We start from the raw sequence: 13969 nt of genomic DNA on the forward strand, positions 1-13969 counted from the left end.
AAACATGTGGTTGTATTATTGTTTACAATGAATCTGCTGTCAATCAAATGTTTATATGAGTTGTAAAATGCTTGCTTCCTAGCAAGGCCACAGTTGGATTATTGTAGACATCACAAATCATCACAAGTTATTACAGAAAAATGTATGAAATGTGTTGAAAGAATGGGATTTCCTGAAACAAATGAGCCAATGTGGGTTTTCCTCTTAATCATCCTTTCTGAATTTAAGGGATCATAGCAAACTAAATATCCACAAGCCTCCAGATTGGCTTGTTATGCTCTGACACTGGCTTTAATTATGACAGTTCACAGACGCAGTGGACACAGCGGTGCCTCGTAGTTAAACTCCTGTCAGAGGCCACGGATTAGGTTGTTAGAGCCTAATCTGTCTTCATTGCAAGGGGCCACCTAACAGGCATTTTGAAAAAAACTTGAAACTACTGACTTTAAAGAGGTATTTTAGTCAAAAATCTATTCAAATATCCATGGTGCTATTCCTTTAAGACCAATTTATTCATAAATATAGTTTACAGCAGCAAAGTTTCACTAAAAAAGTGGCAGATTCATGCTGCTCTCCAACACCCCTCAAACTCCTTACAGCGCTCTATGAAGATGCATTTATTGTAAAATGGATAGCTGCTAAATACTAAAACACCACTTTGCAGGAACATAATGCTCTTTATTCTGGCTCATTATGATTCAGGCTGATGAGACGGGTTAACTGTTGCTTTGGAAACAAGAATCATGCAAATTATTCAGAGAACTAATTTCAAACATTTTCTGTGATGATGATCTTGATTCACAGCAAATCTATTTCTGTATGTCCTTTTCTGGGAAAGCGTATCGAGAACTAAAGAAATGCCAGATTGTTGAACGTCCTGCCTGAGAAGTCTTCCAAATGTCGACTTAGTGAGGTTTCATCCCTGCATCACTTGACAAACTGCTGGCCATGATTCAGGCACACAGTGACATCCTGTTTGATCTTCAAATCTCAAACACATTCTTAACATAATTATGTTGGTTTATGGTTACTGGCCACAGTTGTTTCCCACAATGTTTATTTAAAGAAGAAAAACTGTCTCAGCTAAGAGCCAAGATAATGTATCCTGGGTGCATTTCAGTTCACCTGCACGGTGTGAGCTGATGACTGCCTATCAGCCCTGTAATGGGTACAAGAGAAGTTTTATTGTAGTGCCAAATATTCAGATTAATGATCTGAATTTGATAAGGTGAATTTGTTTTTTTGTTTTTTTCTTCAAATGCAGTCATAGACCAGTGCAATTGTGCCTTGGCATGACTGAGACGTAGTTCAAAGAGAACTAAGTGATTTAAGCTGGCAAGATTCAAATGGAAAAGGAAAATGTAGGGTTATGACATTTGTTAGGCGCTCTGTAGAGGATCAATGTCTCTCTACATCTCATAACAGTTCGTCACTGTAATTATCTTTTTTAAAAGACTTAACATCATATGAACTTTTTATAAAAAAGTTTCTTGTTTTGTTTTGGGTTTTTTTTACATCAGCTCTCTCTTTGGACAACTACATCTGTAGAACTGTGTGTTAGATGGGCATCAACTTGCAAACCGCTGAAGCTTACTATGCACATGGCATGAACAGTTCCTTCATGGGGTGGACTTAATGGGATCATCACCCTGGGTTTTCTTCTTTTGTTTGTTTGTTAATTTGGGTGAATTGAAAATGCAGTTTTTAGCAGCTAGCAAAAGATACAAGATTTTTTACAGAAATGAATGTAAAGACATACTTATGTGGTTTTGGTTTTTTGAATGTAATTCATAAATATGTCGATCTGCATTTTTCGCCGGAAGTTAGATGAGAAGACTGGCACCACTCTCAAGTTTGAACGGTAAGATCAACAACCAGCCGAGAGTTTAGGAAATCTTGTCTCTTAGCCAAGAAATAGTCTTGCACATACCCCAATATAACACCTTGTCCTAACTGCGTGTGACGGGATCCAACGTGACGTGATCACTGACACCTGATGTCCACACTGTATCTGTTAAATATGAATGATGTTTCATCATGTAAACAAAACACATACCTATAAGCAGTGCACTGGCGATCACATTGAAGCCTAAAGCATTCACTTAAAAGATGAGTGAGTTTGCTAAAAAGCCTCCCTTTCAACATTTTTACTTCCTAAATAGAAAACACAAGTTTTGTACTGTGATATTTAGATGTTTCTCTACTGGAAATGATAAACAACAACCAACAGCAAGTAGAGATGGCGCATTTTCTCACCAGAAACCTTTTTAGTGTTTTGTAGGCCTAGCAGGAGAGGATAGGACCACACGAAGGAATTTTGAAACAGGCCCCCTTGAGCCATGGCATTCCACTGTGTGGACAGTTTAACACTTATCCATGATGAATTTATCATATTGTGAAACAGCACAAGAGGAGACACCAAAGACCCAGAGAGCATATGTCACAGTGCAAGAGACGCACCAGGGCCTCAGTTGACTCTGACCATATCTGTCTTACTGTCAGTGGAGGCACATTTGTTGTAGTTTTTTGCGTTGAAGAATAAGTGTATCTGGATTCAGCACATTCAGTCTTTGAAATATAAACTTTAAATTTGTGTTGTAACGGCCTTTGGTGTTAAATTTGCTTGTCTAGTAATATGATTTAAAAATTTGTTCAGGTTTTTGTTCCAGACGTTACACTTGAATTATGGATGCCTGTGATTGCACCATAAATTCTTTACTAAAAACAGGAGGGCTTGATGAAACTGATAAGATATGGGCTGTTTGTTCCATTTTGGCAACATCTTCACTGCAAATCTAGCACTTCTGTTGCATTTTGGCAGCCTACCTCCCAGTGATCACTTTTTAATCAGTACTGCCTGTTGTACAGCTAATCATTGTTAGGTTTTTTGTTTGTGTTGTTGTTTGTGGCTCTCTTTGCCTTGTTAGTTTGGCCATTGTGGTTATCAGTGGTCATAAAAGCCATTCCTATTGTTTCCGAACCACAGTCATTGCTGTTGAAAGTAAAAAGACATCAGTGTCTGTGTCCAGGAAAGGTTCAGTCCGTGGCTTGTGTTACATAGCACGATTACTGACTTAGATGGACAATCACACTGAGCATAGAAAAGCCCTGGAGAGGTTTCTACTTTGGCCTATGTTGCAGATTTGTGGGGCTTCCGGGTTTTACTCAGCAGTTATCCAGTTAACTTCATAATCCTGCTTTTTGAGACAGACCCCCTGGAGTAAAACAGCAAATCTTTCATGCATTTCAAGTTTTCATGAACTGCTTTTGGCTGCCTCACTTTATCAGTTGGCAATAGCGAGTGACAGAATTTTTTTTTAGCAAAATACTGTGAAGTAATGTTCTAAAGATGTATTATTTTATTGTTTTTATGCCACTCAATAAAGCACCTTTTGTCACCTGCTGAGATGAAGTATCTTCTTTCATTTCAATTTTCAAGATGACATCCAGATCCAATCTGTTAACCATCAAAGGATGGAAACACATTAATAATCTTTGTTTATAACTTTTCTTAGGTGACGAGAGGGTACATGAAACAGCGATTACACTGGCTTGATTTATTGTGTATACAATTACAGCCTTACCTACTCTGTAAAGGAAATGCTTCTCTGGAAAAGAAGCAGAACACAGTCTCTCTACAGCTGCAACAGTTACACATAATTGATGTGTGGCATGTGTAATTGTTGCTTTGTTATTTTTCCAAATAATACTGGTGGTACTGAACATTTTGTTGCAATCCCCCCCTCCCTCCTCTGTTCCCTCCTCCTCTGCTCTGGAATTCACTCTGGTTTACGTAGTAAGGAAACTGAGGATAACATTTCTTCAGCCCCCCTGTGAGACGTGCTAGCCATGTTACTTCTCATGCACTTGGCTGATCCAAACAGCGTTTGTTTGTCATTGTTTGCATTGTCCTGAAAATGTTGTCATCAATTCCTGCCAATTAAGTGCAGTGGAACCTTTTTAGAGGTCCGTCTCATATCTCTAATTTTGATGTAAACCTCGTATGCATTGTATCTTGTTGAATCAAATGGCTGGGAAATTTGTCAAAAAGAATTGGATAGATTTTCCATTGACTTCAAAATGACTGATATGTATCGGGATGTAGATTTAAACAGTGGGGGCACTGCGCAGTTCCAGAGAAATGACCGCTTCAGTCTGATTATTCAGTTTGGCTACAAACTCTTAAGTCTCTCTTGTTTCCTTAGTTTTCAAATCTGGTTTCCACATCAAATTTAAATATGTTCTGCACCCTGGAATAATCCTCTCAGTTGGACTTCTGTTCCATTTCCCAATTCAAATAGCTTTCAACACTAGAAATAAGCTTCGGAGTTCTTTGTTGCCATATTGTCATACCTCCAGTGATCTTAGCGTCATGAACGACATATTGTGGCACAGCTTGAGCAGTGCAGCAGGCACCAATAAGTAATGTTATGTCCATTTGGGGGATTACATTTCTAATACAAATGCCCTGCACATAAGTGAAATGAGTCTTGATTTATGAACAACATTGTAGCATCCAAGGAGAATTTCCTAGTGGAAACACATGTAACACAGGAAAACCCCTATGTCATAATGTTACAAAATGACTGTAAACACACACACATGGGCACACATCCACTATTGTAAAGTAGTAGTTTAATAGGCTGGAATCCTTTAGATTGATGTCAAACTTAATTCTTCCAACATTTTTGAGTGTATGGTGCTCATACTGAGGTCCTAGATGAAATTACACATACACTGATATAGTACAAGCAATCATTAAGCACAGCGATTACTGGATGAAAGCATGAAAATCCTCAAATGGAAAACGGATGACTGCATATGGGGGAGTTGGAAGATGTATGGCAATTTAAAATGATTATTCCTCATGTCTCAGCCATCTCTATAGATGTGTTTTTTATTACATACAACCCAATTATCAACCCGATCATGTAAGCTACTGGATATGTGTCAGAGAACCAGTTAGTAGAGTTTATAAGCATACTTGTCAAGTCTTGTCTTCTTTGCACGGAAAGAAAAGAGCAGCAGCACATTTCATGTCAAAGATTTTGGAAGAAAGCACTAAACCACAATGGCATACCAATAATAAACTTGTTGTAGTTCTTGGTCTGCTGTAAACATTATTCTAGTGGGTCTACTTAAAGGATTCCAAAAACACAGAGGCAAAGTGCCAAAACAGGCGTATTTTTAAATTACTGAAACCACATCTGGAATTACTAACAAAGCATTTTTAGAAATGTTTTAAGCCTCAATTTATTTTAGAAATTAATGATGACATTATAATCTATTGCTGTTTAGCAATTAAAAAACAAAAATGCGTCATTATAAAGTAAATACGTTGACAGACGAAGGAGCATGGAATAAGTCCAAGCAGTTTCTCAACAGGCCCTAGAGTCAGACTGAGTTTTCTGGAATTAACCCCAGTAGATGCAGAATCAGATAACGCTGCTCAGAATGATGCCAATCAAAAATGCCTTAAATGATTTACCGTACCTGGCACTGTTTCCGAGCATTTAAATACCGTGTACTGAGTAATAGCAGAAAAAGTACGAAGTTGCCACTGTAATTTACAACACTACATTACACAAACAAGAGGCAATTAACTATTGCTTTGGTGATGCATGTGCTGAATTTCTGATTCACAACTGTGATCTGATTTCCCATAATTCATCATAAGCCAACATCCCTGAAATGATGCATAATGTCTCGTCAAAGAAAAGACATCAACATCTGTTTTCTATCAATATTCACAAAGAGGACATGTAGCCTGTTAACTTAAGTAGACTGCTCTGTTACAGAGACTGTTCTGTGGAGTCAACGAGTTGACATGAACATTTTATGTTGCTCTTTATTGACAGCTCCCACATGGTCAAAGATTTAGAGGCTCTAAAGGACAAAGAGAGAGGGTCATCTGTTGGGTTAAGCTAATGATTTTAGTCAATCAGATTTAAAAACCTTTATAAATCCCTGTTGGAGAAATAAATGCATGTAAAGATTTGACTCTCCTGTGGTTACACTTTGCTTACAGTTTAGGCCTGAACTTGGCTGGAGATAAGTCGAAGAGCATTGTTTGAGTTAAAAGTACAATTTTATGAAGGTTAGGGTACCATCGTCATCATGGTTACAAAATACTAACTTGTTCAAAATCCAGAAATGATTTGGTGGTTTAAAGAAACCAACCACTGATGGTCTGAAAACTGGAAACAGCCTCCTGTGGCAAAGAGTTTTGTTGACCCAGGAAAGTAAAGCTGCAACAATTTGATTAATCAATTTGTCAAGTGAAAGAAAGTTAGTTGCCAACTATCATTTCATTCTTTTTTTCTAGCAAAAATGACAAATATTTGCTTCTTCCAGCTTTTTAAATATCAGGATTTGCTGATTTTCTTTGTCATTTATAATAGTACATGAAGGGTCTTTGGGTTTTGGACTGTCAGTTGGACAAAATAAGCAATTGGAAGATTTGTAACAACTTTTTATTGATGATGAAAGTAATTGTTAGTTGCAGAGGACAGTGTCCTGTTTACAGCATAATCACTTCTCAGTCTGTCAAGCAACAGTATAAAAGAATGGATGAGCTGGCCTGTGAATTCCGTTCATTGTATTTAGAGGTCAAATAAAAGTCCTGTAACTGGAGCCTCTAAGGCCCCATATATACACCAACTTCCAATTTCTGTAACCCACACTTTTAAGTGAACAGGCTTTTTGAGTGTCATTTCATGTAATCTGCTTCTCTGCCAAAAAACCTCTCCAACTGGCACCAATACTCTTTCTAACCATGCATTTGATTTAAGGAGAGAACATGATGCTTTCACCCTCGCTGCAAATAGATTATTCCTCTTTGCAGCTCAATATCAAAACAATAGTAAACATGCTGTATTCACTATAACTTGTACTTTACCACCACTAGTAGGTCAATCATAGGTTTTTATAATGGAGTGTTTGCCGTAGATTTACCCCCTCATTAATCACAGTTGGCTTTTCTATTGTATGTTCCCATTAAGCAAGTCTTCTTTAAAGCCACTGTTGAAGTTTTCAATGACACCAGCACAGCTGTTGCCTACAGGGGAAACTATAACAATCGGGTTATTGTGTGCATTACTTGATTGTCAGGTTATTTTTGCTCATTCAAGCTTTTGATTGATTATCTGCCTGTGTGCTCATGAGCACATCCTACCTTAGGAATTACCCCTGCACAGGTGGATTAGTTGCACCTGCATGTGCAGTTCTGGACCTATAGGCATCAGTTGAAATACATAGTTACTTAATTCTTTCTTTCTTTCTTTTTTAAACTGAGACATATATTTTTGTTTCAGCTGGATGATTAAATGTTATTAGATTTAAACCAAATGATTATTAAGAAGTTATGAATCCAAATTGGTTTAGTTTATGCTTTGTGTCTGTCATGTGTCAAAGGGAAAACACTTACTGTAGGGCTAGGTGTAAATTATGATTCAGAGTTAAATTATGTTTCAGAGCACCTCAAAAAAACCTTACAATGCAGTCATATCAGTCACATACTGCGAAAAACCAAGAACAGACATGCTTATCAGAAGATGATTGTTTTTGTACATATTCTTTATTCACAATTATCTATCGTTTGTCTTGAATGCCTGTGCTAAGATACATCATTGTACATTATTGGTCATTTTAGTCTCTTCTCCTGTCCAACAGAAATATTATTCTTGCTGATGTTAATAATTCATGGTGCATACAGCCTAAAGCCAGCCATTATATTGAGTCACTTTAATTTCGTTGCACTTTGCAACCCATTTTGAATAATATTGTGATGGAAGTCGAGCCAATTGCTCATGAATAAATTCTGTAGGTCCTGTCATTAATACATTGGCGTTGTGTTGGAAGTTCTCACACTCACAGTTGAACTGTGTTGTGAGTGGGAGGTGAAAGCATTCATCATTCATCTTTGCTCCCGCAGGGGGTGATATTTTGCAAAACATTTTAGTGGCGTCTTTATTATGTTATTTTAGATGATATGTTAAAGAGCTCATTAGCCCTAGTCTTTTCAACAAATCAATGTAAGTGTTGATAATGCCCTATTAGGTAAAGGATGAATCCCCATCTTGTTCCCTGAAAGCGCTGAGGAAGATACAGTGGAGTGTGAGTTATCATCATGAGAGCTGGGGAGGACATGTTAGTGTTAAGGAGCATTCCTTAGTGACCGATGTAGAGCACAAGCAGCAGCAACCATCCTCCCTCTCTTGTGTTTCAGTGGTGCATTGCAATTCATGAATTTAAGTGGCATGTCAAAAATATACATATAGTTGATGCAGTTCATAACTTTGCTATTGAATTCACAATTTAGTTTTTTTTTACCTAAATCGTCAACCCGCCAGGACATTAAATCAACAAATATGGTCCCACAATTTCTCACCTACAAATAAGAAATAAAAAGTTTTTCTTTCTCTCTCTTTTTTTTTTACCTTGTTCAAATGATTAGAAACATTTGATTTCAGAGATCCCAATCAGACTTATCGTCTGAATATTTTCACCATTACTGGACAGGGTGTACTAGGATTTGGTTCCTTGAAATAGTGTTTTGCCAGATGTTTTCATTTACAAAAGTTGCCTTTGCCGGAAAGAGCATGACTTTCTGAGTTCCTGCTCCATGTTGTCTCCTCTATCAGAATAATTTGACAACTGTTGTTTGGATGATTTTGACCTATTGCCCAGTACACACATACTTAAGCACTACACAGTAGTTATTTAACAGTATGTAGAGGACTGGCTGTAAATGGGGATGGATTTTCTTTTAAATCTTCCCCATCTTTAATGGCATGTATAAAGTGATGAGTGGTTGATGTAAGGTAACAGTGGCCTCATTATTGAAACTACCTAAGTCTGAGATTTAGGATGCTTTGATTGATCGTCCACTGATTGTTATCGGCTGGCATTTGATCCAAATAGTTTGATCCGCACGAGTGCATGAGTGTTAACATAGAAACAGGTATGAGAAATAAACGTAATTTCTCATACCATGGTGGTCATATCATGAAACATTTTCATATTCTCTTCATGATCTGATCTGTTTTAAGCATGCTAAATGGTAGTAGATCCTAAATTAAATGAATCAGAAGACTTGTTTCTGGTGAACTTTGAGACCTTGTTTGGTCCTTCACTTTCAACTTAACTTTTCTAGATAACAGGCATTTTTCCTTCTCCAATCCATGTATCAACAATTTTGTTGTCATTTTTTGGATACTTTGGCACCTCAAAATTCCACTCTTGTTGCTTTTGGCTGATGCTCATTCATCCATTTGTTTCTCTGATGGAGAACTGTAGTGTGGTCACGCTTTGGCCGTGCGGTGGTTTTGCAATGGTTAAGAGATGTGGTGATATGTAAACCACGGGCTCTGTTTTTTCTGCCTTCGTGCCTCTGCGCTGTATATCTAAGGCAGGGACGTAGTTGTAGTCAGCTTGTCATTACACCCTAAATGTAAAGATAAGCAGCAAAAGACAAGTATTTATTCTTCTATTACAGTAAAGCAGGAACTTCTTGACAAGTTAATCAGCTAATTGAAAGCAATTGGGTGTGTTCTTCAACTCAATGTGCATTTTTTCCCCAGCTAATTGTTATTCATCATTGAGCCACTTGAAGCCTTAATTTATTCTCCCATTAGTGAAAAGAACAAGCTGCTAATTTATCAGTCCTGAAGGACAGCAGCTAGCCAAAGGGAATGTTTGCCTGTGAACACACCACCATATACCAGTCATTTTAAATTGTAAACAGCTGCAGCATTCAGTGTTAATAACACAGTTTGGGAAAGGGGCTTCATGTTTGGTGGTTTTTGGCAGCACAGATGTTGTCCCTTCCATTGAGAATTTTGCTTGTATGCTGCTGAATTTTAATGTTTGTGCGTCAGTTGTAATTCAGTTTAACGATAATCATCACAACACCCACCACCAGTGTGTTTGTCCACCTGTGAAGGCCAGGTTGTAGAATACTCAGACATTTATCTTCCTTCTCACCTTGTCCTCTTCTCTCCATGCAAGACAAAAATGTTTTATTAATAATGAATCATGCATATAGATAAGCATTGATTTAGGTTATATTTTGAGTTAGCCAGTGCTCGCTGTTTCTTGTATGTGTAGTCCCTTGACAGAATATTAAATATCATTACTTGCAAGAATTAAAATACCATGAAAACCACAGAGCCTTAAGCAAGCTAACATGTCACATACCACACAGTTACCTTACACTCTGCATTACAGAGAACATATGAAATGGATAAAGTGAGAAATATGATACAGTAACTACCTCACATGATCTCTGACCATGACACAACCATAGGACAAGGCTTACTTATACCACATATCTTATATATAATGTGTATCTTGTCACTTTATTTACAATTTAGAGTCACTTTGCAGAATGATCAAGTAACAAATGGTGGATCACATCAAACAAATGTATAGACAACTCACTTAAAATCACAAATATCAAACACATGATGGCACTAGAGAAAAAGCCAGGACATTGACTAAGTAAACACATCATCTGGGAACCATGAATGTCTGAACAAAATATTGGGTCAATCCATCAAAGAGATGTTGAGAGACTTCACAGTGTAAGGGAACATTTGACCTGTTGGTAGCACTCAAGGAACCATCATGAGATCACTAAAGTCTGATGGTTTCATCCTCTAAAGACCAAGAATGTATTTAGAAAATATCATAGCATAGAATGAATCCAGCAAAAACTCTGTGGTCAATAATTCACAACAGATCATCCAAACCATACACAGTTCTGTGCATCCAGTATTCTGAATAACACAAGGCCCAATACTCCTCATAGCTTTTTAACATTCAATTTAATGCTCACAGGTGGGATTGCTGTTAAGCCTATCCTTGTCTTCTTTCTTTCCTTTCTTCCTTCTCAGTAAATGAAGTATATTGATTTCTCTCGCGCAGCAGTGGAAAGCCCCATTGTCAAGTGGCTTGAACTGATTGCAGATTGATTGATTGACAGCTCTTTTAAAAAATTTAGATTACCTTTTTATGGTACTTGATATATCTTTCTTGTTAAAGTGTAGGGAGGTGGTATTGACACGGTAGAACAACTCCAGCTAATGACAAGTCTTTTTTTTGCTTTTTACATCTAAATCTTTATGAATGCTGTTGGATTCAACCGTAGATTTCTACTTAGGATTTAAGGTCTGCTTTCAATCAGCCAGTTTTTCACTTCCTCTTTGGTACCATTTGCATCATAAGTATACTCTCATTGTAGTGTTTTGTGGCAGATTTTTCCACACTGTCAGCGTAACAAGCTGTTAAACCTGTGAATCATAACAAAGGAATTAAATTACTAATAACCCCTTCAAGATTCATGAAAATTTCCCTGAACTGGACGTTGCACCCTTTAACAGTAACCTCCCTTATGTGTTTGAAAAGGGGTTTGGTAATATCTGGCTTGTGTCCAGTTACATGGAACGGTTTGAGTTAGAACCACACGGAAGGGCTGATGGTGGTTTACTGTAACAGCCCACAGACAGGAGTGCTCTGTGTAATATCCTGAAGTGTCAGTATAAGAGACATCACACACACCTCTGCACTTGTCCACAGCTTTCTAAGTGAAAGTTTATGTGAATGAAAATTTGACTTTCTCAACTCTAAGTGTGACATTAAAGCAGATAGATTTTATTATGGATTACTTCACGTTTTATAAAATGTGGTCAGAGTCAAATCCAATTAGCTTGAGCCTGGTACACCACTGAGGTTAGAAACGGTAAAGCAGTGGCTTGAGCTGACTGTCTGGTAGTATTTTAGCTCTAGCTGTCTGCTAAAGCTGAGCAACGCTGAAGTGCTTTTCTGCAGTGTGTCTCATTGAAAAACTGACTGTTGGATTATGTTGCAGATGCAAGCACAGCAGGGGTGCTCTACACGGCCAGTATAGTTGCTAACTGCAGATCTAATATGGATTGGATAACGTGGTCCGTATTTCAACTGATTCTTTTCAGCTGCCAGAAAGTTGCCTTTGCTCAGTAGCCATGTTGTATAACAGTCATTTATTCACTGTATGGCTGCGTAATGGTCTTGTAAAGGCATACAGTTATTTGAAAGGAATAGTCCTTTATTATGGGATATACACTTATTTGATTAATTGAAGATAATTAGATGAGAAGATGGAGGTACAGATAACTCTCGCGGATGGATGTACCGTCATGTTGGTTAGTTTGGCTTTGAATAAAACATGGTAAGTGGGAGAAACAGCTTGCCTGGTTCCTTCCAGAGGTAAAAAAAAAAAACAAAATGTAAGTTGTTTGAACATTTTGTTTTTGTACAGATTGAATAAATTAGATATATTGTATTTATGAGCAAGCTTTAGGGGTGCAGTGGACTGTTTCTGTTGCCTCTGGACTGAGAAGAACAAATTGTTTTCAGTCTTTATGGACCGACATTAGTGGTCTCAATCTTCTCATTTTCTGCACGTGAATTTCTCAAAATGTTTAAGTATTCCTTTAATAGTGATCATGATCACAGGCTTTCATGTGACCAGCAGTAACATTTCCATTTACCTTCTGACTGTATTGTGTTGCTACACACTCTGACAGCATATTTTCCCAGTGTTTTCTTTACGGTTACCAGGCCTTCTCTTCACCATCGTGTCACAAGAGAGGAAATGAAAACAAAAGGGCAAGAATTAAAAGCTACGTAATGAATTACTGACATTAAACTGAGCGATGCATTTGAACAATTTTCAAAACAGACTGCTTGTTGTTTTTAAAATGAGGGGCCTTACCATGGGACAGTGTACTAAAACAGTGTGACTGTCACGGACTGTGAACACTGAACTCAAACAGTCATTGACCAATAGGTTAAGTTAATGTACCATGTTAGTGATCAAATGGGCTGCCATTATTTCTCTGGACAGACATACTGTATCCAAGCATTTACCCTGGATACAGATAGAAATAGTGTTGCTGGGAGAAACTCATTTTATTTGAGGGAGCGAGGATTTTATTCAAGCCTACATATGTCATTTTAAAGGCCAACTGAAGTATTATTCATGCTTTTTAGCAGTAGATATGATGTCCCAATCTGACCTTTATCAATTTTACTCTCTTTTCTTGTATTACCATGCCTCTATAATTTAAGTTCCTCATCTGCTCTGTTGGTTTGTTTGTGGCTTCCTCCTTACATTTCATAACCACACTATAGTCATGTGCATTAGGATGTCTTTCCCCAGGCAATCCTAACAATTAGATACTGTGAACTGTACCCATAATTCTCTGCCTAATCAACAGCATGTAGTTTAAATACTTCCCCCTTGACTGCTCAAGACTTCAGTAGAGTAAGTCAACCAATGAGTACAGGATTCATGACTGGGTCACAATGTGGTCAGTGTATGTTCAGTGTATTGCATAGTAGGATTCAATGAAAGGACTACATGTAATGTGAAAAAGGGTTGTTTTTAGTGAAGAACCCACACAGAATTGCCACGTGTGCAGCCTCTGTTGAGCCTTTTAGCCTCATTAAGCGCACAGTTTTGGTTTTATGGATTCCAGTTAAATGATGTTGCCATGTGCCTGCTGGATGTTATAGTAAAAACACTGTTATATTGTGATTAGGGCTAACGCAGAGTTTAAAACACAGAGTGTCAAAACCTGCAATTCCCCTCCACTTAGTTAGAACTTAAGAAGCCTCTTGGAGGAGTGGTGAAACGTCTTCAAGAAACAGAAACACCTCCAGTTGCCTACAATACAGCACTTAGAAAAACCGTCACCTGGATGACTGAGAAATTTCATCAGGATTTGATTAGGGCTGTTTTTCTGGCAGCTTGTTGTGGAGTACGTCTGTCCCATATTGGCCAGAAATGTAGTAATACAGCTTGCAAATATCCAGTTTTTCAAATTGAATCCTAAAATAGCAACTGGTGGAAAAACTCAAAGGTGTGTGAACTATGTTGTTAGGTACGGTATGTGGGTATAAGTAAGAAAAATTATGCTCTGCAGAA

The 13969-nt window shown here is 37.7% G+C and overlaps 1 protein-coding gene across 2 annotated transcripts in view; it reads left to right on the forward strand.

Moving 5' to 3' along the window:
* The window catches only part of ccbe1 (collagen and calcium binding EGF domains 1), a 36452-nt gene that overhangs the window by 1196 nt on the left and 21287 nt on the right, over positions 1–13969 (forward strand). The gene's annotated exons all lie outside the window — the stretch shown is intronic.

This window comes from Sparus aurata, chromosome 12 (assembly GCF_900880675.1).
Source record: "Sparus aurata chromosome 12, fSpaAur1.1, whole genome shotgun sequence".
Classification (NCBI taxonomy): Eukaryota; Metazoa; Chordata; class Actinopteri; order Spariformes; family Sparidae; genus Sparus; species Sparus aurata.